General features: G+C 40.4%; 1 protein-coding gene across 8 annotated transcripts in view; it reads left to right on the plus strand.

The window, feature by feature from the left end:
• hoxb3a (homeobox B3a) overlaps positions 1-22,244 on the plus strand; it is a 37,656-nt gene that overhangs the window by 3,916 nt on the left and 11,496 nt on the right. Inside the window, exons 1-2 of one of the 8 annotated variants that reach the window (XM_026165921.1) lie at positions 4,792-4,981; positions 19,082-19,148. The exons of 1 other annotated variant lie outside the window; for it this stretch is intronic. The gene's annotated coding sequence lies outside the window, so the exon portion shown is untranslated. Of the gene's footprint in view, positions 1-4,791; positions 4,982-9,589; positions 11,241-12,278; positions 17,594-19,081; positions 19,149-22,244 lie in introns of those variants that run through there. 6 more of the 8 variants (XM_026165922.1, XM_026165919.1, XM_026165920.1 and 3 more) reach the window with 6 other exon arrangements.

The following is a 22,244-nucleotide window of genomic DNA, read 5'->3' on the forward strand; positions in this document are numbered from 1 at the left end:
TAAAAAGAGAGAGCCAAATAGCGGCTGCCAAGTAGCAGCACGCGCATACACGCTCTTTGTGGATTCCAATCCGTGCCTGGTTAGTCAAAGGGTTTTCTAAATAATTAAATACTTTTTTTTCAATAATGTGCCAATTAATCACGAGCTCAAATATTATTATATCGTTAACCCAGGCAATGAAGAATTACAGAAATTGCTAGTGTCTTGCCTTTATCAGCACTAATAACTTTATTAGTAGCAAGGACGGCAGAAGAGCTTTCGAGTGGACTTCGCTGCAGAACAAAAGGAATGATGGAATGATGATTCTAATGGGGTTTAAACAACTTTTGATAATCATTTGTTTGCTTGGTTTTTGTTTCAGCTCTGCAGCTGGCTCGTATTCAACTCCAATGTTTCCGTCCCTGATAATAAATGTATAATGAAGAAATCACGTGTCAATTTGTGACCAAGTGTTGTCAGACTTCCAGTGAAATTTGAAGACAAGCAGGCCTGCAATCTGATGAAGTTACTATTGTACGATACAGCATGCAGCTCTCATATCCGTTACATGTGAGTGATAAATAGGTTTCTGTTGCCTGTATGACTAATGGCGGAGAATTAGGCCCATACAAGCCTATTTATACTGTTGGATTAACCAACTTCTCTTTACTTTTTACTGCAGCATCCTAATGACAAAGACTCACTGCCTTTTCATATAAAGTATAGTTGGAATAGCGCACTGAGAGCAGCAAATCGGAGACACGTAAGAATGAGGATTTGGTAAAATCTGCCCTTTGTTTACGTTTATTATAAGTCACTTCTAATCGTTTTCAAGCATTTTAGAAAAAAAAGATATCTGAGTGGCATGTTCTAAAGATCTCAATCATTTACACGCTGGCTTACCCTCAATTCCACAGTGAGGATTTCAATGAATAATGTGTCTTTAAATATAGCTAGAACTTCACAGAGGCAACAAAGACAGTTGTAAATAAGGTACATTTTGTAGTATTATCAGTTTTTTTCAGGCTATAATATTTATCATTGTTTCTAAAATAAGTCTGAGCATTATAATATTGTTGCAAATGGCGCGTTCGTGGCAAAATGTTTTGTGTGCGTCTGTCGCTGCTTGTGCAGGTTAATGCTGCATTAAATACCCCGTAACAGGGCGGGGGGGGGGGGTGTCACTATAACTGTCTATCGTCAGTAAGGATGATAGTAAAAATCAAATGTGTATGATAAAAGATATGATAAATAATTGTCTAATTATGCTTTTTGCATGTTTTTACCTTTTGGATGCTTTCTTTACGGACTCTCTGACCACCATCATGTGCTTGTACTTTGAGTTTAATTAATTTTTCCTAAAAAACAAACACACATTAAGCAAAGTTGGCCATGAATTTGACGGATAAAAATATTGCTCTTAATTTTTTTTGTCCAGTTTTCCATTCCATTCCATTTTGATGTTTTTACAGATTTGTTCCTCACAGTCTTGTAAAGTGAAAATCTGACAGACATCAATCAACCCTGCAGTTTATATCACGCTCTATTATTGATATTACAACACAATAAATAAACTGTACGTGGATATATTAACTGCTCGCTAATATCTTATATGATATAAATTACTGTGAAGCCATAACAGACTACAATATGAAACTAATCCATACTTTTTCCATTTTCCCTTTAAAATGAACTAAAGTGAACCACTAACCCACCAGTCTGATCATAAACGGCCACACAGTTGTGGTTGTGTTTTCTAATTATTCCATGCAGGCGAGTTTCGAACAGGATTCTGAATAATAATAATAATAATAATAATAATAATAATAATAATAATAATAATAATAATAATAATAATAATAATAATAATAATGTTGCCATAAATAATAATGTGACTTAGTTCATTATATAGAGCAGAGAAGAAGACAAAGAAGGAGGAGTAAAAGAAGATAGTACTTCTGTTTTAGGATGTTTAAAACTATACTCGTGAAACTGACCCGGGGACGTCACCGCTTTAATCCCAGAGCGACGTCACCGCTTTAATCCCAGAGCGGAGGGAAGACCTCACGTCTCGCACGTGGAGAAGAATATTAGGGGGGGAAATGGTTGTATGCGTACTGCTATCTCGAGACAGATTTACGAGGCGCAGTAAAAGGCAACGTGTCGGGGCAGGCTAAATCAATCTCTCTCTCTCCCTCTCATTGTCTCCCCTGTTTCTCTCACACACATCTCCCACTACTATTACTACTACTACTACTGCGACTACTGATATTATTATTATTATTATTATTATTATTATTATTATTATTATTATTATTATTATTATTATTATTATTATTATTATTATTATTATTATTATACATTTTCTCACCTAGAATATGTGAGCGATAAATCACATCTCGGCACTTTCATTTTCAGGCCATTATCCATCTTAACAAAAGATTTCTCTCTTTTTATTCAAAACTTAGTTAATCATTAACGACGAGGAAGAATCTACCTGTCTATCTACCATCACTGACCTAGAAAGCCCCAGGATCTCAAAGAACTCTTTTACAGTCTTTTCAAGTGCCGACTCTCAGTTCTACTGATAAATCTTAAACTAGCTATTTGAAGCTGGCGTGGATCGCGCGGTGTTGTGTTGTAATGCTGAGTATAAGTGAATTATTCGAGGAGTATAAATGTAAAATAATGCATGGGTCATTTTGTTCTCATGATATGAATGGATAAAGATGCAGATGAGTGAAAAATCCTCCGCCCGTCGCTTTTGGGACGTTTTGAAACGGTTTGGTGTTTTGCGGTAATGGCTTTGCATGCGGTTGTGCCAAGTTTACAGGACTGATTCTATGGCCGTTGTCAGGCCGGCCCAGGTCTTCGCTGCTGCTTATCTTAGCTGTTGTTTCAAACTGTGATTGCTATAATTTATGGCCGTCATTAAAGACGCCATCATCACCACGGCAAATGTTTGATTTCAATCTTGTTGTGGGTAAAAATCTCCGCGGTGCTGGCAGCGTATATTTAAAGGAGTATCTGCATGTTTTTAGTGCATCAGAAAGAAGAAATAAATACACGTCCAAGCAGGTCTGTCACTGTTAATAGTTTACAGCCACATTTGTTTCCTTTTGCCAATTATTTGGAGACGTGTCATGGGTAGATTGCATTTTTAAAAGCAAACTGGCCAGTTGCATTTCTGTACTGCACTTTTGAGAAAGCTACTCTTTGTTTGCCAATATTGCTCTTTTGTGTCACTTGAATAGAAATCGAAATATTTTTACCTTTCCCTGACGGTTTTGGTAAGTCCCTAAAAGAGGATCCTTTATGTTTTAATGGATGATTTTCTAAAAGCTCTTTAAAAGTCTCTCCATCGCCATGAGCGGAAAAATAAGCGCTTTCTTGAGGATCCCGAGGCCCATGCTTTGACCTTGAAGTGTTTCTTATTTGCTACTCAGCAGCTAGGTTAGCCTTCAGAGCCTCAACATTTTTTTCTACTCCAAGTCTCTATTGTTCTGCTGGAGTCGGCTCGAGCTTTGGTAGCCCGCAATAGAAGGATTCCAACGTTCTATTGTTGCAGCTCAGTCGGCCTCATGGCGGGGGTTTTGTCAGTTCGCTGTTTCTTCATCTACTCTTTTCTTTCTTCCTCTGCGGTCTCTTTCTTTTTTTGTTTTGTTTTTGTGAGAGCTCTCTTCTCTTCTTTGCTACTTTACCGAACTCGAAATAAGTAATACAAATCTCATTCTAATCGAATTACACTTCGCCACCGCACCAAAATCTTGTTAATGGGATTAAAAAAAGTAAGGTGAAGTTGGTTAATTGAGTCCAAGCAAAATATTTAATTCTGAATTTTATTATCCTATAGAGTTCGGAGAAAAGCCTGCCTTATATTTAGTTTTGGGTTTCCAGACGCCTAACAGGATGTCTGTCCTAATTATCAAACAAACAGATTTGAGGAAATTTGTTCTCACTGACACAGATGGCAGGTAGTCTTTGCTACCGTTAAATATTTAGTTTAGCTTCAAGACTGGAGTGAATATGACACCGAAACAAGAAAAATACCCCCCCCCCCCCCCCCCCCCCAGCGCTGTGTATCTGATAAATTATTGCCGCCATCATCGGGTATTTCCTTTTTCTAGAAACACTGAAATATAGCACAGGCTCAAATGTAAGACGGAGCAACGGAAGGAATCCCGCTTCTTTGGTCGGCTGACGGCGAGCTGAGAAAGAGATGACAGTGAGCAATAACGAAGAACGAGTGTGAGGCGTGCAGTCATTTTTAAAAGACGAATTCATCTTTTATCGGCCCCTCTGTGTGTCTGTCCCAGGCCTCCACTGCTTTACCCTACACACGAACATCCTCCGACTGAAAAGTCAACACAAGTGTTTCCTTTTCTTCTTCTTCTTCTTTTTTTGACTTCATTTGGACTCCTGCATGCATGCATGCATCCACGGGCCCGTGTGGGTCCCACAAACGGAGAGAGCCCCCACCACCACTACCGCCAAACACCTCCCGCCCCAACAACACATCACGTGATTCATTAAATAATTAATGCAGAGGTTGTAGAATAGATATGTTTTCGTCAGGAATATAACTGCGAGACGTGCCGCTGCTCTTGACGTAGAACTGTCCTTTCACCCCCCCCCCCCCCCCCCCAAAAAAAAAAAAAAACAGCGGTGAAAGAGAGCGAGAAGAAAAAATAGAAAGAGAGGGGGAGAGAGGGGGAAAAGAGGAGACACCAAGAAACACCAACAGAGAGAGGGGGAGTGAGTGAGAGAGAGAGAGAGAGAGAGAGGGAGAGAGAGAGAGAGGGAAAGAGAAAAGATAGAGGGAGGCTGCAATAAAACAAATTTGGACGGGCGTGTATCTTGCGGGTCGTTGTGGACACCGTGAGTATTGCGGAAGGAAAGGAACTGCATGGGGGGAAACCACACTCCTTCCTCATCTTCTCCGCCGCTGCGCCGCCTTCTCCCGCATCCCTCTCTGTGAATCATAGGCTACTTTAACATCGTGGTAAATATTGCCCCCCAAATACTCGTCTTTCGCCGTGTGTTTTTTATGTCGTGCATGTTTCTGTCGTGTTGTTTACACATCACCCCCCACCTATCATCATCACCATCAGCCATTGTTTATGGGTTGTAGCGTGCAGCCGAGCAGCCTGAAAACCAGAGAGAGAGAGAGTGAGGGAGAGAGAGAGAGCGGTGCAATGCTAGCCGACGGCTGTTTATATTTTAAGAAACACTTGGATATTCTTCTCCATCTTTCGTCCATCACTTCATGTCTGCTTTTACATCTCTCTCTATCTGTCTGACTCTCTGTCCATTCCTCTCTCTCTCCCTCTCTCTTTCTCTCACCCTCTCCCTCCCTCTCTCTCTCGTTTCCCCCTCTCTCTCCCAGCTAGCTACTTCTCTTGATTTATTGTAAGGCTCGGTGTCAGCGTGCGGCCGGGGCTGCCGTTGTGTGTTTGTGAGGGAGCGCTGTTGTTTATGGCGCTGCCCACGATAAATCACGGTTTCCTGCGCTGTGTGTAAGACGGCTGGGGAAAATGACGGTCGATGGACCGACGGTACAGGGGAAAGAGGAAGGAGAGCAGGAAGAGTTCATGCCACGGCTGCGCCACTGGCTCCTCTTTCCCCTTCCTCCTCTTCCGGCTTAATTTCCACTTAATCTCTCTCGTCCTTCTCGGCCCCCATGCACGCCCCTGTGTTTTCTTTCTTTTTTATTCTTTTTTGTCCTTTAGCTTTGTTTTTTTACACTTTAATTATTACTCCGGGCGTTTCGGGTTTTCCCGCTTCAGTATGACAGTATTTGGCTGTAGCTTTCAGGTCTTGAATTACTGAGACGACCAATTAACGAGAGATTTGTTTAAATTTGGCACACCGGGGCACGGCTCGGCCGGCATGAAATCTCATAAAAAAGACCAATGGGCCAGGAAAAGCTCATCTATCTAGCCGGGAGGCAGAAATGAATCCAAGTAACTCAGCCAAGGAATTCGGACTAAAGATGGAAATGACAAGGAAACCTTGTTGATCTTCATTAAGTCCCTGGTTTGTAAATGAAATGCAATCATTAGGCTGCTTTCTGCACTGAAACAGGCTTTGCAGTGAAGATGGACTTTTTACGTACCAACAAACCTAACTGCATCTTATTGTACATTTTAAATTATCTACTGTTAGGCGCTATGTGGCATCAACTTTAACTTAATGCAACAAATAAAGTTTTGTTTCTCCTTATTGCCCATTTTCTGTGGATGCCCGTCGGAATGGAGCTGTTCGCCATTACACATGTCAGAGCTCAGTGTCTCTGCTTTGGCTCAAATCCTCCACCGTGAGTCAGAGCTTCTAATGTGGTGAGCAAAATAAGATGCAGACATGGGAGGACCTTCCTCTCTATTTCCCCATCCATGTTTATATTCACACGTGTCTGCTATTAAGCTGGGTGCATTTCGTGTGCCCTCTTGTAATGGAAAGTCAGACACTATGAGATGTTCCATTTTTTTGTCGTTTCCATTGCCAGTAGGTGTGTGTGTGTGTGTGTGTGTGTGTGTGTGTGTGTGTGTGTGTGTGTGTGTGAGAGAGAGAGAGAGAGAGAGAGAGAGAGAGAGAGAGAGAGAGAGAGAGAGAGACACACAGTGTACTAGGCTTGCTGCGTTGTTTTGGTGTGATACATTTGCAGCATTGCAAACAATGAACTGCAAGACTGTTTTACAGATTTTAGTGTTATTAATATTATTAATATTTTTTATTACAAATTACAAAACAATAGGGTTGGTATTGGAACTGATGGATGTGCCCCTCGAATCGTTTTACAATTAAGGCCGGGCCCCTTTGCAGCATGGTCCTCTCTCTCCTTCAGTAGTCTCGTTCCCCGCTTGGCCATCAGCAGCAGTGTAAACCTTAGCTTAACCAAATTAGAGCTTCTCCGCCGGCCTCCCATCACATAATAACGACAGCAGCAACAAAAGGCGGCGCTTTTCAAGATGTGTATTCCTGCTCTCCGCAGCCCTGTCAAAAACAATATCTCGCCTCATTTCTGTAGACAGAAAAGGGGGTGGATTGTGGCACCAACCCCCAATACCCCCCCCCCCCCCCCCCCCCCACACACACACACACACACACACACACACACACACACACACACATGTATTTAGATGACGATGCAGCATTGAAATAGTGCTTGAAATATTTTATCTTATTTTATCTCAGCCATGTGTCCACAGCTAAGTATGTTTGGTATGACAAGATAGTTCCAGCTCAGACTCATCTGAAATAATTGAAATGTTTGAAACGGTCCTGAGAAATGATATCGCGCCCTGTCTGACATCCATTCAAGCTGGTGCTGTTATCCACGTTTAACTTCTCTGAGACCGAACTGTGTTCACTCGGTCCGGTATTTATGTAGCCTTATGTTCTGTAATACAAATGTGGAAAGAAATTAATATTAGGCATTAATGTGTTACTGAGGCGTGCCTTCTATTGAAAGACCACAAATAACTGACGCTGAAATTAATGTTTACACTGAAGCCCGCTGCAGGGCAATTGTAATACTGGCAGCTCGTTTTAGCAGAGAATAAAAGAGGCAGCTAAAATGCTATTGGAATAAAAAATAAGCATTTGTTCACGGTTTGCTTTCCACTCTATAATTACAATGGTCAGAAAAGTAAAGACAATATTTGATCATATTATGTTAACTATTAAATGTCTTTTTTGTCCAATTAACCAAATGTGAAATACCTATGCACGGAGAGTCCGCAACTGTACAAAAGATGTTCAACAGATGTTCAAAGCTAACGTTATCATATTACAGTACATGTTTCAATATCACTGGTGTTGTCGATCGCGGTTTTTGTGATACGCGTATTATTTCTCATTAAGAGCAGTTTGTCGAAGTACCTTCCTTTTCATCCTTTATCGGTGCATTGCTTGTTTTCTTGTGTTGCTCTTACGTCCTACGTTTCTGTTAACATTCACTGTGATTGAAGCATCCTTTTATTGCACATGTTCATAGACAAGGTACAATCCTACGCATCTTAAAGAGAAGCAAAAGCAAGTAGGCACAAGACACAAGACCTCACACAAGGCATCTGCCCACTCATTGCTGAGACTGGCAGCCATATTGACTGCTTCACTGTTCTTTTTCCCTAGCAGGAAATATTTTCAGTCCTGGGAGCGACCAATCTGAAAAGAGTGAATCATTCTTTTAAAAATTGTATTTAAAATATTTAGTTCAGTTTTAACGCCCTCTCTATTTACACACAAGCTAGAGATATAGTAGCCACATATTAACGCAATAAAATGACATGTAACCTTTGTGCGGCACATACATCCGTATAGAGACAGTGCGATTTTGTGAAATTATACATATGTATGTTACATAGCAAAATGTTTTTGTTGTGACCACATTTAAAAAAATAATCATAAAGTGTATTTAAAATACTCTGTTCATGCAAATGAAATCCAAATGAAGAAGCAGCACTGACGAACTGAACAGTCCTCAAAATGTGTCCCACTTCTAGCAGAAGACTGGTGCCTAAAGTTAAACTGATTTCTTTTTTAAATTTTTAATTGTATTTTCCAATACATCGTGCTCAATAGTCGCTTGCAGAAAATCTCAGTTTAATTGCCTGCTAGCGGGTAAAGCGAAAAACAAGGGAAAAAAACGAAACGAAAATGGAAATGGAAAGACAGAGAAGAGTAGGGTTTCCTCGAAAACAGTCAAAACATAAATCCGAGGACTACTCGGCCTCATAAATCTGCAGCTGATGGACGTTAACGAGGGAGAGATTTAGCGTGGGAAAAATAATGTTTACAAAAACCGGTTACATTCTTTTAAAGGACCCCTAACATGAAAGATTTATTACAGTACAGACACACAATTAACCAATGTAAGCACGACGATATCTCATTATTATTATTATTATTATTATTATTATTATTATTATTATTATTAATAATAATAATAATAATAATAATAATAATAATAATAATAATAATAATAATAATAAACCGAAAGTCCCATATCTCTTACTGGCCGGAGTTAACCACTCACGCTCCGCGCGCCAGGTACTTCCAGAGCTCTTTCTTGCGCGGAGACGATTACCCGTTTGAAAATAAATCAGTAAGAATCCTTCTGCTAATTTATAAACGTCTGCGTGAAGGTAGTGATTCGAAGCTTGTGAAAAATGAGACGCTGAAACCGTATCCAAAACCCGAGAGCTCCATTTTTTTCTCTCCCTTCATCACCCATTTGAACCGGGCCGGAGAGCCAGCACAAGCGCGATAAGACAGCCCGAGCTGCTGAGGCGGAAATGTTTCCACCAGGAGTGGAGGGAGAGAGCAGGCGCGAACTGATTTCCTTTCTCCGTTCTCTTTCTTCTATCATAACAGAAAACTAAAAATACCGGCTTTACTTTTGTGTAATTGAACTTGTCTCTCACGTACTCATTCGCGCGCTCTCTCTCTTTATCTCTCATTGTGTGTGTAGAGGGCATGTTTACAAGCGTGGGCAGATGACACACGTACCTTTTACAAGCGTGAATTTGTGTCTGTGGTGGTGGTGGTGGTGGTGGTGGTGGGGGGGGGGGGGCAAGTGCATCTGTTTGTATCGGCGCAAGTAAGGATAAACAGGACTTAAAATCCACACGTGCAAAGTAGATTAGAATACTGTTGCTATAACGCTTCATATCTAGTCACCGTTTGTATATCACATCAACATCATAGATTTGAACACATATATATCTCTTGGTTGCGTGGTTGTATGCAACTTTTGAACCTTAACATTAATAATGAATACATCGGAGATCTTAAAGTAATTGCGCATAGGCTAAAATCGCCCACTAATTGTGTAAAACCAAGCGAGGTGGAAATGGCTCCCCTCTGTGAACGCGCAGGTCAAATCACAGCGGAATTTCTGCTCTCTCGGCCTCCTTCTCCCTCTTCTTCTCCTCTGATCGCGCTCAGTTTGACGCCATGTAATAACCAACATCTGGCCTTTGCGCAGGCAGTATGAACAGGCAGGTTACGGTGAACCTCGCTAACCCTTCTGGTGCACCTTAACCACACTCCCTTATTGGACAGGAACAAAACCAGAACTCCCTTTTCTCCCTCCCAGATTCCCCAGGTTGTCTAGGTTGTCAGACTGCAAACTGCTTCAGGAACAGTTCACAGTGTCAAGCCGTCTGTCCAGAAAAGCAGGGACCGCCGAGAGAAGAGACTATATTCCAGCGGTAACCAAAGAAGCAGTTACGACGCGCCTGAAGATACGTGTTTTAGGCTTAAACGTAGATTGCTTTGGTCTGCAGAGGTTTTAGCTCACCAAGGTTACTCATTGCTAGTAGTAGCAATAATAATAATAATAATAATAATAATAATAATAATAATAATAATAATAATAATAATAATAATAATAATAATAATAATGGTGAATTTGGTTAGCTTGCACCAAAGAGAGCGAGGGAAGATGAAGACGAAGATAGAGAATGGAAAAGGAGGACTGCGTGACCCTCTTTTTAGTTAAACGAAAGAGAAGGGAAGAAAGGGGAAGGAGCAGCGAAAAGCAGCCCAGGGAATACAGCGTCACCCTCAATCCAGGAAAGCTCTATCCGTTTTTATTCTGAAGTCCAGCTCAGAAAGAGGCCCACCGGAGCTCAGCAGTCTCCCAAACATTAGTGGGGTGGACAGTGTCAACTCGGACGACAAAACAGACAAACGTAAGCCCTGGATGTGGCTCTGACCAGGAACGTACCAGCCCGCTACAAGGGGAGTTTTACAGCAAAAGGCGGAGGGGGTGAGCGCGTGCATGCGGTGTGTCGTTTAGGGTAAAGTCGCACCGCGAGCCCCAGACCAAGCGGGTTCCGTCAGCGTGCTTGCTGTAGGTAGGCTTGACTGCTGGAGATTTATAGCAGAGCCGCTCCAGATTTATGTCTTTTCCCAAACCGGTCATGCAAACGATTGGCGTCTCCTTTACGCCGTGTCACAGAAGCGCCATAATGAGCTCACCAGTGCTATAATAACAGGTAACGGTGCAGTTTAAACGTCGGCTTTAATTGGCATAAATAACGTTTTAGTGCCATTTTGGACTCCAACCTCTAGGAGCGACTGCTTGTATTTAAGTACAATTAATTAAAAGAAAATACGCCCAAGCCTTTCGGAGAGGATTCAGTGGTCATCCTAACTGTAGCTAGTGTGTCCGTCCGTGTCCAAAACAGACTGAAACCAGGAAAAAACCGAACACCAGGAGGATATCCATCTGGAAAGACACGCCAAGAGCGCAGGTAAGGTCTGTCGGGCTGCTTCTTGCTCAGTGTCCCCGTGCTTATTCCCGAGGCGTCCCCATTCCACACACTCCACCGCTCGACATGTCATTAATTATCTGTTGTGTGACCGCGGTCTCTCTCAAACTCGCACAGGCATCCATAGGGTGAAACCGCGTGCAAGCTCTATTGCTAGCCAACACTTTTTCTGTGCGCGCGTGCGTGTAGGCAGCTGAAGACAGATGCATCCGAATTGGTAACAGAAAATAGGACGAACTCTGTCTCTTACTTTCTCAACCTCCCTGCTCACTCGCCCCACATTTGGAAAGCAGTATGCCTGCTAGACTAAGTGAGGTGTTAGTATGTGCATGTTAGCGTGCGTGCGTGCGTGGGACAGAGAGAATGAGTCTCGGCGATTAGGGGCATGGCTGCTATGTATAAAGAAGGAAGATGCATGCTAGCCACGACGAAATTTGGGATAGTGTGACGATTGCTTACTCAAAAAATCAACCCCCATCTCACCCTTTGGCCCCACAAAAATATTAGCTCCAACCAATTTTAAACGAAATGGTTATCAATAGACGTCGAATTACAAATGCAACTATTGTAAAATAACTACAAACAGAAATCATTTGGTCTAATGCGTTGCCTTTCTCCTCCTTACACCAAGACGTGGGTCCATTTATTGAGTGATCACAAGGATATGAAAACACCATAAGCAAAACTGGATCACAATCAAATTATACAATGGCTGAGGTGAGAAATTAAGGTCCATAAAAAAGTGCATTAAATATAGATTTACCATACAACCATCAGTTCTTGAGCCCCTTAACACATTTATTGCGAAAGAACAAGATTTCAGAGTCAAAACTGTGACTTTATTCATTTATGTAGTCTCCATATTGTTTATGAACTGCAGATATAATAACTGCACTCATCCAAGGAAAACAGCCCACTAGTATACTATGCTATTATTATTATTATTATTATTATTATTATTATTATTATTATTATTATTATTATTATTATTATTATTATTATTATTATTATTAAAGAGAAACACTTAAAGGTTTGGTAACTATAAGAAGAGCTATTCCTGAGAGCTCACATCCACCAGTCTGGAAAGGCAAAAGCAAAAGTGCTGTCTTCTGTTGTTTCTAAGAAAGCAGTTATTTCAAAAATCCTAGCTTGTTTGTTCTTGTGTATTTTTACATCTAATGTCAACTGATATATATGATTTTAATCAAGTTTAAAAAACGGCCATATTCTAAAATGCTGAACATATCAAATACTCCCACCCTGTATCATCCAGGCTAAATCTGAGTTGCTTATGCCATCTCGTGTAACAGTGGTTAGATCCTCTGGACTTACCTTGAAGTATTTTGCTAAGTATAGAGGTATATAGATTTAAAAGTTATGAAAACCCACAGCAAGTCTAGCACAGCTGTGATTTAATCGATTTCCTCGTGTATCACTGACAAAGTATGGGCAGAATACCAATCATAGTAAAATAGTAGGGGCAAGAACAACTAACACTGTTGCTGTGTATAAAGCCTGACAGGTCTGGCTGAGATCCATAAAGCTGCTTTCTCCCGCTGTAACACACTACTGTCTGCTGCTAGGCCAAGTGGCCCGATTATATTACAGTCACTGGCTTCTTTTTCTGAAACTTGCATCATAAGAGGACCATGTTGTCAGGAAATGGATGCAGGCCTTTTATAGTGGTGCAGGTTGTTCAACATTCAGTGTAATGAGGCCTCAGAGCTATATAATAACAACTTAGGAAAATCCATTTTGAAAGCCCTGCCAAACCACAAATTACTATAGACACATATCACTGAATGCTTCTGTCCCTAGATGGACTAACTCTCAAATGCAGAAAATGATTGTTTTTGACCAACAGGCAGCCACAATGGCTGCATGTCCAGAAAGCCTACATACCAACAATGACAAATTCTACAAAAAACATGGTCAAACGAGACCTTACGTTTATTCTCCTCTGATCCATAATAATACACCAAATCTAATGGAACTCTACAAGTGGCAGCATTCTATTCTGCATTAATAAATAATCTATGTCAAAGTGAGTTAAATATTGATGCGGTACAAAACTCTGTGATGTCATTATTTTTGGTCTTCAGCATATGATCCAGAAAGAACCGACTGTGTAATCCCACTACCACCATTATCCCCACCCACCACCCACCCATCACTATTTATGGTGGGTCTTGTATGTCTTGTATACATACATACCTGCATGTCACTACCTGTAACAGGTTTCTGCAGTGCACAATACTGACCAATATAATCACCATCTATGCGTCTGTCTTAGATGTGAATAAAGAAATATTAAAAATAAAATATAACCAGGTTCCACCTATTAGACATATGAATCAAAATGAAAGCGTTACAAATTACAGACTGACTCAAATTTTAGGTCACTTTTGAAATCTATTACATTTGAATGTAATATTTACAGATAAACAATTTCATTTTAATATGCAGTATTTATATTATATGGTGTTTGATTATGAATTTAGATAAAAGTCAGGAAGTCTACACATCTAAAAGTAATGCTGAATTACAATGTAAGAAGTGGAGTTTAATATGCTCAGTAGCCCGCACCACTATTAGTAATGTATGTCCTTTCCTTCCCCATGAGTAACATTTACAGTGTAATTGCTTTATAACTGCCAGGTTTTATTCCCTCGTACCTACAGTCTACATACTGTTAAGAGCAATTTGATATTTATAGGTATACGTGAAATCTTACATTTAAAAAAAAATATTTGGAAAATCTTGGAAATTTTTGAGACATTGCTGACTGTATCATTAACTGCCAGCTTTTTCCTATCGCGGTGAGCTTTTGTTCAATATTACACATTTAGGTAAAAAGGTAATTAGCTAACCATTGACTTTGTGAATACTACCTGCCACTCCCCCACCCCCAACAGACACACACACACTTGCATGGGAGGTCACATCCATCCCTGTTCAACCTATGCCTGACAGGCTTGGTGAGCTTGGCACTTTTCATGGCCCAGGAGCAGAAAGAACAATTCGACCCCCACATCATACCTTCTGGTAAACCCCAAGAACCCCCCTTCCCCTTCTTTCCTTCTCCTAGTGTCAGGGCTTTCTTTTAGTTTGAGGTCAAAGATTAGCATCTCTGATAAAGATTAACTCCGTGTCAAAGGAAGGCGTTGATGGTATGAGTTTCTGATTTAGGACTCTTAGTGAAATGGGGTTAGTTCTTTGGGAAGTTGTGCGACCCTGCCTGGAGCAGTAAAGGAGAGTAACACTGGGCTAAAATGATATACAAGTAGCTAAGTGTAGAAAAGAAAAAAATCATACAATGAAAGGGTATAAGGGATGTAAGAACTTGTTAAGCTCAGCTCTTGTTGTTGGATATGTTTGTGCATAATCCCTGTTTGAATTTGAGGGGCCATGAAGCAGAAAGCAGCTTCAGCAGAAGCACGTGGTTTACATAGAGTTCAAACAGGTCTTTTGTACACAGGACGAGTTAATGCCTCAGTTATGTGTCTACAGCAACAGACATTAAGTAGGTTTATTCAGATTTCACAATCCTGAATGACAAGAAAGTATTCACTAGGTGAATAGCATACCAGCAAAGATGTGAACTAATATTTTTTAGTTCACATAAAAAACACTTTTTACAAATTTGGCTGTACACACCTATGGAGGTTTAGCGTTTTCTCACAGAGTGGCTTGTGGTTGTAAACCTTACTAATAAAACAACAACACCAAAGATATGAATTAGTAATTTTCCACATGGCACAGTTACACAAACATGCTCCTTGGCTGAGATGTTTAAAAAAAATGCTTGTTCATGCACTTGAATTGTTTGAATTTGATTAATTTAACTTTCCAGGCATTTTGTTTTTGCATTAAATTTAGAATGGAATATGGGAAACAAACCAAAAGTCCTTTCACCCCCTCTGAGACCCACTCCTTAGTTAAACAAACTGGAAGCAGATGAACATGTAAGACTTCTCTCTCTCTCTCTCTCTCTCTCCGTTTCTTTCCCTGGTGCATATCTGCCCTCTGAAAAATGGTGTTGAAAGTGGTATGTCATCTGCAAGAGGGGAGGAGATGAAATGTGTTGCAGTGCTAGGTTTGTTGTTGTGTCTGTGATGTCGGTATCAATGCTGCATGGCTGTTCGAGCTCATTACACTTGAAGAAACTCTGCAAATAGACTTGATGAAAAAGTCTTTTTTGGACACAAAGAGTATGGACATTGACTGATCTCTGAGGAAGGTGGTGGTGATGGCAGTGGGTGTCCTTATGGACATGGAAGTATCCCAGAGTGTAACAGGTATTCCATCTGTTCTAGAGAAAGGTGCGTGTCATTGTGATAAAACGTATTTTTATTCAACAAAGCATGTGTGAAATTTAAAAACTGACTAATTTTGGGTTTATTGTGGAAATAATGTTTTGAACTTTGAATCTTTTAGAGTAAAATGAGCAAACATGGAAGAAAATCAGATATAAATTAATTCCGACAAACAGTAAATCATTATGTGACATCAGAATGCCAAAATTCTGATGTTAATATTTTCATCTTAGAAAGCATGAACTAGCAGCTTCTCTTCTGTGACTCCATTTGCTATCTAAATAAAATGCTAACCACTGTGATCATTTGAAAAGAATGCAAGTGGCCGGAAGCCCGCTGAAGTTGCACATGATGTCAAATCCAGAAAGTGGATGCACACGGGGGATGTGCTCAGCAGATCTGCTTAAACAAGCCTTAAACAAGCTATCTATAGCTTGTTTAAGGTAAGGTCAGATTGTTTTAAAGTTCTTAGGTACCTCGTCATGGAAAGCTCCACAAAAGAGTTACCGGCAGAGTTATCTGACATCATAGACAGAGATTATTTAAAACCTCACAGCTGACACCAAACACTGACAAAGAAAAAAAAAATCATTGCGATGTGGTTAAATAGATAAATATCAAGCTAGTTTGAATAATTATAGAAACAGGTGGGTTGCAGGCATATTATCAATGACATTCTAACTAAAATAAATTTGCCAGTGCCAGTATGGAAATGCTGTTTCAATAACTGCTGCTGACTGAAGACCTATACTTTAAAAGTCTACTGACTTATTGAGTCTGCCTCGACTGCTCATGCTTGCAACTTAAAATAAAGCTGAGTGCTAAAGGTTATCAGAGTCTGAGTCAGTGTTCAAAGCAGAAACTGGAATTCTAGTTGTGACCAGTTGGTTGATCATTGCAGAGCTTATCCATTGCTGCTCCAGGGTCAAAGGTCACTTTTAGAAAGCTGTTATCCAATATGTCACTGTATGAGTGCTTCAGCGAGAGCTTTCAGCTTTTCCTGTTAGGCACAGGATTGAAAAAATATAGCAAGGTGTGATGTGTTTCAGTTGTGTTTGAATCATGTCCGAGGTCAGAGGAAAACAAGCACTAAGGAAATTGCAGCAGAAAAAGAAAAAGATTTTTTATGTCCAACTAATCTCACTAAACGTGTATCTTTAAAGACTCAGTGTGTGCATATGTTTTCTGAAAAAAAACTGGTCTGGTGATTTCACCGCCAGACCCGGCAGAGATAAGAAGAGAAAGCCGAAAAGCACGAAACTTTTTGCACACCGCGAAACTTTGAAGCCTAGCAGTGAGCAGCATCAGGTCCCATAAACCCTCTCAGCCTTAAAAAAAAAAATACATCTTCGTAAAAAGTAGTAGACCTGTTAGCTGTAGGATGCAATGGAGTCTCAGAAAAACAAATGCCTTCGTTATCCTAATCCTTGAATGTTTACAGCCAACTATATGCTGCAGTATTGCTGTATTTATTAAAAAGAGAAAGAGAAAATCACACACTTGTTTCATTTCGCGCTCCTCCTTTCCTTTCCCTCTCTATGTCTCCATCTCCCTAGAGTCTAAAACCTGCTGTTCACATCCACTTCACATTCTGATAAATTATGGGCCAACAGCCTTTGTTGCACACCTTTTTCTGCTGCTTCTTTGTCGCTCCTTTTAAACTTTTACAGAGAAAAGCTTCCATCCATATTGTGGTATTTTGAGTCCTGGTTGCAGCCAGAACTCCCCTTCTCTCCCCCAGCCTCCTCTTCCTCTAAGAAAAAAAAAACGCTCATCAGCTGTTCTGGGGGCTCTAGGGGCTCTGGAGGCGGCCTCCTGTCTTTGTCTCGGCGTACAGGCTAGCTGGCTAAGCTAGTCGGCCCTTGCATCACTTTCTGGGCAACTTTAGACTAGTCCACTCCTGCCTGCTCTGCGGCTGCAAAAATCAGACCGTAACCGGCGGGGCTGAGGGGGAAGGGGGGCACACTGAGGAGACCCAGACTGAAGGAGCTGCAATGGGTATGCACAGTAGCCAGAGCGGTGCGTGAGTTCTTGGATGGAAACGATAAATAACTTTATAGCAGCAGGAGCGGTAGTAGCCTGGTGGTAGTAGTAGTAGTGATGTAGACTTGTGCGGGGAGGTCGGGGGATCCTTTGCGTTTGATTTATGTGTTTGGGTGAAGTTGTCAGGAGCAGAAGCAGAAGGAGAACGGCTCTGAGATTTTATTGCAGCACTTTAATAATAATAGCCAACAACATGGAATACACTTTTCATCCTGTGATCCACTTATATAATTATACGGTTCCGCTTTACGCAGTGTTTACGGCCCCGCGCAGCAGCAGATGGATATGTGTTTATCTGTGGACAGAGCTAGATGTGATCTCTTGCTGTGGGTCCTCAGCCCGGCAGTAAGACTGTCCACAGGACTGTCCAGGATGAGTGTTTTCTCACTCAGTGATGCTTGAGTTATTTATGGGCCGCGTGGATCAAACAGCTGTTTGCCTTATGGGGCCTGTTCTCATTTTGGTTCGCTCCTCTTTCTCTCTGTCTCTTTCTGTTTTTTTTTCTCCCCCCTATTTTTTGCTTCTCTTAAGTCCCCGTTTGGTGCTTAACAGAATTTATGACTTTGGAAAGTTGTTTTTTTGTGTGGGTTTTTTTCGAATGTGTTCATTATTTATGAAGTTTATTTAACTTTTGAAGTTTTTAAACGAGACCCTGCATTAAATTCTAATGATCATTTTTAATAGCAAGAATCAGAATTTTGATGCAATCGGGGCATGCCTTTCGATTTCGATTGCAGTTTTTAGATTTCATATATATATATATATATATATATATATATATATAATTGTGTTAATCCGCGTGTGTGCTAACTGGAGCATTATTTCTGATGGGTAATTATGATTTACGCATACAGTTTAGCTATTTATGTATTTATTTATTGCACAAATCCTTCTAACCTAAACAAAGTCTATGTTTATATATTCTAGGCCATTGCTACAAATGAACAATTTCTAATGCATTCTATATATTCCATAACTCTATTCCCTACATAACTCATTTTGGTACGCTGACGGGATAAGCAAGATTATTATTGAATATGAAATCATGCGTGTTTTTGTTTGTTTGTTGTATTTATTTATTTTATTATTTTGAGGGAAAGAAGACAAATGTGTAATTGTGGTAACCAGACTCAATAACATCTCACACCCTCTAGCACAAAGGTCACTTTTAGAAAGGTGTTAGGCACAGCATTGCCTCGTTCTTTGTTGTTGTTGGTTTTTTGTTTTGTTTTTTGTTTTTGTTTTTGTTTGTTTGTTTCTTTTTTTTTCTTTTTTTGTGTGTGAATTATTTAGGGTTTGAAGTCAAGCGGTTGCTGCTGACCCAACCATTCGATTCGAGTACAAGAGGTGACCCGCCTCTGTATCTGATTTTACCGAGATGTGTTTGATTGCATATGTCTTCTTTCTCTTTCCTACCCTTTTCCCATCCCCTCCGCATGCCCCTTTTCCCGCAATATACGTCAGTTCTTAGGAGCTTTCTGGAAGCCGTTTTCCTCCATTAAAACTTCGGGGGAAAATAGGAAATATTCCGGTAAGTTCGGACTTTTTTTGGCATTATTTGTCATGATGCAGCCTGCATTAGAACGAAGTCTGAAGTTTGTGCATGGGTGCTGTGTACACGCTAATAGAATTATAAGATGAGAAGACAGTGACGATTTTGCAACGTGGAAGGTGCATGACGGGTAGTTTTTCCTTTATTTTTAGACAATTAGGACGCTGCATATGTTGAAAAAAACAATATCCTGTGCATATTATATTGATGTGTAGAATGTATACTATTTCTACAGGAACTGATTTGTCTATTCGTAGTAGAAGTATTCTCTCTATAATTTAATTTATATCTTTTAAGCATAAATGCAGTTACATATATATGGAAAATATTTATGAAGTTGAAAGTGATTGTAATGTTGAAATTCTACGGGTGTGCGCGCGTGTACGTGTGTGAGTGATGTAATATCGTGTAATGACACGTGCTTATGTAATATAATCCTGAGGTGTGAAAGGAAGTGTATGATGGCCGCGGGTTATAGGCAGAAGCATGGAGGGTCAGTTCATCATTTGATAGACAGTTATTAAAACTGCATGTTGTAACTGCGGTAATGGCATTAATGCTACCACTGTTCATAGCCTATTAATACAGCTATATTTACATAACACAGCAATTAAAGTGACAGCGGCTGAATTAAATAGTTCACAGTTGGAGTCCTGTAAAAATCATTCTGCACTTGTGCACGATATTTTAACATTGGCATTTCTCAAATCGTTTGAAAAACAGAATCAAAGGGAATTCCTGTGTCATCCTCAGTGGCCTACATATCTATAGTCCCAAAGGAGAAAGAAAGTGGAAAAAGGAAAGAAGATTTCCATGGCGCAGGAAGGCACCGCGTTTTAGTTGTGAAACCCAATATCCGTGACTCAATCCGAAACATGCAGAGTCGATGCGCGTCTTCCATCCGAGAAAAACAGCCGTCCTCCACAAGCACTGGCGTGCTTTTGCAAGTCAGTGCATAGGTGTAATCCGTTCTGCTTATTTCTCCACATGCACGTCTCTCCCACACATGGAAAAAAAAAAGAAAGACAAAAAAGTAGCTGATTAGCTTTTTGGTTAATGTGTAATGAGGTTGGTTAGCAGATCCTTCAGTCCACACAAAGGCTGGTTTAAAGGAAAAGTTGCAGATGGACACATTTCAGGCTCCCACCTTCCACCTACACCGAGCTCATCCTCTCATTTCTGCTGCCCACAGCGAATGCTATCTGTTTTAAAGTCGGGCTGTTTACACACACACACACACACTGCTGGGTGCTAGAGAACTCATAAATCTTACGTAGCCATAAACGACAGGAGTAGCGTCCTGAATAATAAAAATAGAGGGAGCGGGGGAGAGTTAGAGAAGAGAATGTGTGTGTGTGTGTGTGTGTGTGTGTGTGTGTGTGTGTGTGTGTGTGTGTGTGTGTGTGTGTGTGTGTGTGTGTGTGTGTGTGTGTGTTGGGGGTGGGGGGTGAGGGGGCGTAATGACAACATCATAGGACACCCCTCATATTTTCATTTCCATTTAGGTCTCTCTCTTTCACCCCTCTCTTTCTCTCAGGTTTTTTTTCACTGTTGGTTATTATTTTTAAGCCCACTTCAGTTTTCTTTCTTTAAGTGTTGTTGCACTGCTGCTTCATCTTCCACCTCGGTGCTTTCAAGTCAAAACGCAAGACTCTTTAAATGCTTTCTTTAAAACCCTGTTAGTGAAGCTTTAAAACCAAATTGATCACATACAATCTTTTTTTGCTATAATGTTAGCGTAATGTGCACCTTCTATGTTAGTCTTGTCCCTCTCACTCTGTCCTCCGTTACATACGTCTTAAGTGACGTTTATGCGGCGAGGCAGCAGCAGAAATATTGAAAAGAAATTCTGAAAAAATCTTGAAAACTATTTATGATGAAGGAAATTTACATTTAAATGAATGCTAATATTTTATCCATACTTTAAAAGAGTCGGATTGATGTAAACAAAAACACATAGCAAAGTCATCCTGCCGAAAGAGAAAACTACAGGAGCTTAGCCCAGGAGCTTAAGCATTTTCCCCATAAACTTTGCATTTGTCGATGATATGTCCCAAGCAGTATTTTCAGATGAGGTCAGCAATTTTAATAAACCTTTTACTGTGAGCGACTGTCTTGTTTTATATGTTGACCTCACCACGTGATTTTTTTTTTGCTTGTTGCCTCCTATAGACTTTAAAGTACACAGATGCTCTCTACAATTTCAAAAATAAATAATTAAAGCTAAATGTAATACCAGGTTAACTTTATAGACCATAAAATATAATTTATGATTAATAATGATACACATCGTTAGTGACACTTTTTGGACATTTACTAGTTAACCTGGGCCTGGTTAGAGAATGCCCACGTGGCCTATAGTAGCATATAGACAGCCTTTAAGTGGGATTTTTAAAACATCTAAAAAATACTTCTATACAAACCTCTAAAATATAGGTTTATTGAGAGTATTGCCTCAATACCCTCAAAAAAGTTCAATTTGTTAAAATATAAACTTTTAGGTTATGTATAACCAATATAACAGGAAGTGAAAAGCACAAAAAAGTCAAAGACTTTATTAGAGTTAAAGTTATGGTGACACGTGGAAAAAACAATCTACATGTGTCTAGCCTGCTTGCATGGCTAGATCCAGCTCAATTAGCATAATTCTTGAGTGACGTTGACTTTTTGATGAGGGAATCATCTCGTCCAGCCGTCAATCTGGTTACTCCGTTCGTTACAGGGCCTGTGAGAGTCTCTGATACTGGGGCATATTTTCACCATCATAACGAGAATATCCAGGCTACTACCACAACCACAAAGAAGACTGTAGGCTGTAAACTGGTGCTGCTGCTAGCCGTGTGCAAGGCACACACCTATAGCCTACCTAAGACCGAAGCAAGGAGCACAGATCCGGGGCAGACGGGAATAATACCAGGGGAAAATGAGCCTCGGGGAGACTTAGAGAAGAAGAGCCGTAAGGAAATAAAAAACAAGAATAGAAAACTACCTAAAATAAGATGAAGTGACATTTTGTGGCGGACATACTCCTCTGTGGCTGTGTGAATGACTGGCCGGCCGTGTGAAGGACAGTGG

Source organism: Astatotilapia calliptera, chromosome 4, assembly GCF_900246225.1.
Source record: "Astatotilapia calliptera chromosome 4, fAstCal1.2, whole genome shotgun sequence".
Taxonomy (NCBI): Eukaryota; Metazoa; Chordata; class Actinopteri; order Cichliformes; family Cichlidae; genus Astatotilapia; species Astatotilapia calliptera.